This window comes from Grammomys surdaster, unplaced genomic scaffold (assembly GCF_004785775.1).
Source record: "Grammomys surdaster isolate TR1022 unplaced genomic scaffold, NIH_TR_1.0 188, whole genome shotgun sequence".
Lineage (NCBI taxonomy): Eukaryota > Metazoa > Chordata > Mammalia > Rodentia > Muridae > Grammomys > Grammomys surdaster.
In genome coordinates this window covers 11,189-16,892 of record NW_021604633.1, presented here as the reverse complement: position 1 = coordinate 16,892, position 5,704 = coordinate 11,189, and the positions used below count along the sequence as shown (strand labels likewise).

General features: G+C 46.0%; 1 pseudogene; it reads right to left on the bottom strand.

Moving 5' to 3' along the window:
• Nucleotides 1-3,662: 3,662 nt before the first annotated feature.
• LOC114622475 lies at nucleotides 3,663-3,786 on the bottom strand (annotated as a pseudogene).
• Nucleotides 3,787-5,704: the final 1,918 nt, after the last annotated feature.

Genomic DNA, 5,704 nt, shown 5'->3' with positions numbered 1-5,704 from the left:
GCTGAGGTCCTTCCATGACAGTGTGCCTCCCTGTCTTTCATCTCCCAGGCCAGGGCGCCTGATTTGCATTTCCAGCTGATCAGCCTCCTTCCTGTGCCTGTTCTGACCCACAGCAGCTGAGGACAGAGGAGTGAGTGCCTGGCTTTGTGACTTTCTCTCTGGGGGACACCTCAGAAGCCATGTGGATTGCCTCTATTCATGTCTTATGACCCAGGCTTGTTCCGATGGTCCACCAACTGGAGAGGAGTAGGAGCCACGGGTAGGAGCTCTCGCTGAGTGGCTGGGTGTCCTGTGGACACACTCAGAGGCTCTGCCCTGAGGTTGTTAGCAGAGTTGTTGGGGGTCAAAGCCTGGACCTGCACAGCTGTGACAAATTCGGCAATTTATCTTTAAAAGGTTTATTAAGAGATGAGTAATCAAGAAATGCAGAAAATGGAGATTTATTCAAGGTGGCCACATTGGGAAGAGAAACAAGGGCACTCCATGACCTCCTGAAGTCTATGTTTAGGGTCCTGAAGTGAGGTTTTGCTTTAGCATGCCAGAGATATGCAATCCTAGTTATGACATGGTTCCACTCGCCACTGTCTTAGCTCCAGTCTCTCTGCGAGATGACCGAACAAGTTATCAGGACATCATGAAACCTTTTCCTGGGAGACAGGTTCCTTCTCTGGCTAGCACCAGGCTTCAGCCTCTTCCTACTCCCAGCATGAGTAGGAGAAATCCCTCTTTCTTAGGTACATTTTCTAAGAGTCAGGTAGCCACCTGGGCATGATGGCATACACCTTTAATCTTAGCACTTGGGAGACAGAGGCAGGGGGATCTAAGTTCAAGGCCAGTCTGGTCTACAGAGCTAGTTCCCAGACAACCCAGGTTCCCTAGAGAACCCCTGTCTCAAAAGAACAAAAATAAAACAAAACAAAAAGCCAAATAGCCAAAGGGAGGGGCACAAATGTCTCTCTTTGAAATGTCTTTGCTCATTGTTTAAAGAATGAGGAAAATAAGGTCAGAAAGCAAAGCCAAAGATGTTAGAACACCCCAGGCCACTCCTCAGAGCAGACTCCTGTGGGGAGACTCTGACAAGTAGGCAAGTGTTCCCCTTTCTCCAGCCCTGTTTCTCACCTGCCCCTTCTACTCAGGGAATACATTCCCTGTCACACACAGACAAAGCAAAGCCTCTTGATTCTCCAAACAAATGTCTTTCTTTTCTTGACTTTCTTGGAAAGTATAGCTCATCCATTCAGGGTATACATCTTCCAGAAGGGCTGGCTGGTTCGTTTCCAGAAAGTTCTACTTCAGTCTAGAATAGTCTTTCCTATGGCTTTCTAGAGGGAAGACAGAGACTGCAATGATAGCTCAGTGGTTAAGAGCACTGACTGCTTTTCAGAAGACCTGAGTTCAAACCCCAGCCCCCACATTTTGGTTCAGTTATCTATAACTCCAGTCGCAGAGAGTCTGATGCCTTCTTCAGGCCTCCGAGGGCACCAGGCGCAGGTGTGATGCACAGGCATACGTGCTTGCAAAACACACATACACATGCACACACACTAATAGCAATAATTTTTAAAGGGGGGATACAAATAAAAAGACCTTTCCCTAAGAGAAAGAAGAAATGTCAGGCTTCCTAAAGCTGGGGGCAGCAGGGTTAAACCTTAGTTTTCTTCAGATGAGTCTACAGCGGGGGTGGGGGAGAGAAGCATAGGCAAATATCAGGAAATTTTTCCCGTGTTGTTATAAATGAATTTCTATGCCTCTCATGTGTTCAGCATTATGTATGTTCCCTCACCACCAACAAAAATTCAACGTATGCAAGAGTCCTAACCAGGAACACATCAGAATGTGCCTTATTTGAAGCCAGAGTCTGGACAGAGGCAATTTTGTTAAACAGGTCATTAGGATGGGTGTCCTCATAAAAAGTCATTAGATTCAGGGGAAAGTGTGAAGATAAGGGGAGAAGGAGGCTCTCTGCAAACCAAGAGGAAGGCTCAGAAACCCAGAGCCCAGGGCTGTGAACAGGCTTGTGTGCTTCCATTGTTTAAGAGCCCTGTTCTCTGGGAATTCGTTACCACACCCCTCCCAAACCAGTGAGAAGCAACAATGTAGACACTGAAACAGGAAGTTTCTTATTATTTGCTGATTTTTTTAAAGAGGGAATGGGCTTTGTAAATATTAGTCTGACTGGATTTTTTTTAAACTTTTTATTGGTTCTTTGTGAATTTCACATCACGCACCCCAACCCCCCTCATCTCCCCACCCCTGAATATCTGCCCTCTGCCCTTGCAACCTCCACCTCCAGAAAAGAAAACAAAAACATACAAACAAAAACTTTCTCCATGGAAGCTGCTGTGTGTCATGGTGTATACACAGTGTACTGTTTTGCCCAAACAGCTTTCCTTGTTAATGTTCATTGCAACGAGTCATTGGTCTGGTTTGAGGCCTCTGGCTTCTGCTGCAACCTAAAGACTGGATCCTCACCAGGACTCCTCTTGGTTCTGTTGTTGTTGCTCTGTGTCATGGAGATCCTGCTGTTTTGCTGATTTCAGTGAGAGTGCACTTCTGACTTTTAATTTCTTCTCGGTCCCTCACCTTCCGCCAGCCCTCTGCCTTCCTAGGACTCCCTGGGAGCTCAGATTCTTTCCTAATATGATGAAGATGGTTGATTGGATTCTCTTTCATCCCTGTGTTCTGAGCAGGTGATTTAAACTGCTGGTCACTTCAACAGAGAAACAGTTGGATTTTTTTTGAGGGTACTTTATGCCAGGACCCCAGGAAAGAGGCCAAAGTTAGGGAACACTGAGTCTGTTTCCATCCCTGAAAAGACCTTAGGCCCATTAGCCTTCTGAAGATTTTAATAAGTCTTACAGGAAAGCCAACTGTAGGTTTTGCCAGACGTTGGCAAAGCTCAAGGGGCCCAGAGCCTCGATGCTGACACGTCCTGAGACACTAACACCCCACACATCTTTCATAGATCATGTCCGTCTGAGCTGCTGTGTTCCTCTTACTTTAATCCATTTTCTGTTGCTAATGACATGATATCCCAGTGCAGCATTACTGCTTGTGGAAAATTATAAGACAAAGTGGTTTGTTTGGATTACAGTTACGGTTGAAAGGCAGATGTCACAAATAGCCCCAAGGCACCTTGGGGCATCACCATATGGCACGAGACAGGAAAAGCATGTGTCTGTCTCTTGTAGGCTCCCTTCTCTTCATTTGTTTAAAAATTTAGATATACTTTTGTTTTATAAGTATGAGGTTTTATCTTTCTGACTGGATGTGATATTTATTACCTAGCATGATTTGGTCAGGTAGAGAAGAACACTGTAGAAGCCCTCAGGAATTCAGGGCCCACCACTTGTCCAGGGGACTGGAACTGGCGATATATTTGACCACAGGAACAAGCCACTTCTCAGCAACCATGTCTTCTAACTCATCTGCATTAACTCTGAGACGTGGATCTTCTGGTGGGAGGGAACTTGAACTCGTCTCTACGCAGAGCCTCAATCACATGTTTCTTATTCTGCAGTTTAGTGAGGAAAAACATGATGACTTGACCAATGTGAACCCTGGCCACTGTGCCCCAGGGCTTCCCAAAGGCTCCACACATACCTGTCTGGAGCCTGGACTGGGGACAACATTGAGATCAGGGACTTGGATAATTGCCAGAAAATTGTCTCCAAGGTTTCTTAGGGCAACCCATGTGGGCAATAAACTCCATATCAAGGAGGCTGCTGTTTGTGAGCATGACACACCAGGCCCCAATGGGGAAAGGGTTGGCTTGATTGGTTGCAAGTGTATGTGTGTTATATCTGTATGTATGTGAACACATGTATGCTTGATGCCCATGAAGGTCAGAAGGGAGGGTCTGGTCCCCAAGAACTAAAATTACAGATGGTTGTAAGCTGCTATGTGGGTGCTGGGAGTCAAACTCTGGTCCTCTGTAAGAGCAGCCAGTGCCCTTAACCATTGAGCCATTTCACCAGCCCTCTCTTTTCTTCTTTAAAACCCTCCAATATCCATCCATCATACAGACTGTGCCTGAAGATGGAGATTAGACTCCAACATGAGATTTAGGAGGACCACCATATTCAAACCATAGAAGATGTTCAAAGGAAAAAAAACAACATCCTAATAAATAACAACTATTCAAACTATAGGGTTGATTGTAACAATGAGTAAATAGAGGGCTTAATTTTGACCCAAGAAAGGACCAGGATAGTTAAGGAGAATCAGGAGTACGTGGGTAGAAAGGAGGAATTATTAAAAGCAGCCCGTAGTGGTCAAACATTAAAGATGTACCAAGTCTCCGTAGACAGACTTAGAGGATCCTGGCTAACACTGGGCCAGGCATGTTGAAGATCGCCCTGAGGATGCGGCCCAGTTTTGTTTTGTTTTGTTTTGTTTTGTTTTGTTTTGTTTTAAAAAAAAAAAAGAGGGCTAACAGAGAGGTCAAGGACACCCCAAGAAAGCCTACAGAGTCAACTAACCTGGGCCTATAGAGGCTCACAGAGACTGAACTACCAACCAGAGAGCATGCATGGGATGGCCCTAGGTCCTCTGCACATCTGTAACAGATGTGCATCTTGGTCTTCATGTGGGACTTTATGTCTCTGACTCTTTGGTCCCTTTCCTCTAACTGAGCTTCCTGTCTAGCTTATAGAAGAAGATGCACCCACTCCTACTGCAACTCGATATGCCAAAGCAGGTTGATAGCCACAGGAGGGCTCCAGAAAGACTGGAGGATGAGGGGAGTGGAGGGGAAAGGGAGAGACTGGGAGTAGAGTAAGGAGGAGAAGCTGCAATTGGGATGTAAAGGAAATTAATCACTTAATTAATTTTTAAAAAGAAGACTAAGAGGAACCTGCCTAGAATTTGTCACTTGTTAGCAGGCTGGTATGTGACATAACAGGCAGTAAACCCTCAGGTTTTTATTGCTCGACTTTCCTTCAGTTCCTCTGTCACCAATCCTAGAACAGTTGATTTTGCAAGAGGCTGAAAAGATGGGAAACTTGTAAGATTGCAGCTGGGTTCACATCAGGCCAATTGCTCATACACTCGGCAGCAAGATGAAAACGTGCCTCCAGCTGACCAGCACAGACTCAACGGGTTACACTGCCCAAGAAGCCTAGCCTTGCGCCTGTGCAGGCCAGGCAACCCTACCTGCTCCAAGCGTCCTTGGGCAGTTCTGGACAACCCAGAGGAGTTAGACCACAGGGCAGACCCTGGGCCCACAGTAGCCAAGAAAAGCACAGACTATTTGGATTCAGGGTGTCACCGGATCCTGTGTCTGTCACCTTCTGTATTTCACAGCCACCATGGGGCATTTCTATCGGAAGGTAGCAGCATCCAGTTTCTCTGGAACATGGCTTATGTGAGGTGAGAATGCTGTGTTCACAGGAAATGTGGCAAAAACAGGGTGGTGTGTTTCCCCCCTAAACTTCACTGTTTCTCAGAAAGCTATTTGTGACAGGGGCTTAAGCCCAGTTGGAATGGGATGAGGTTACAGAGACATTCCTTGTAACTCTTGATAAGCCCAAAACTAAAATTAATCTGCTATAAGAAAGTGAAATGAAGGTGCAAGTGAGCAAACCTTAAATACCAGCTGGATCCAGGCATCCCACAGTTTGGTTAGAGTCTGTAGGGATATACAAACCACCTGTCAGGGTCCTGCTGCCTGGAATTCTGAGTTATTAACACTGGAGCAAGGGAC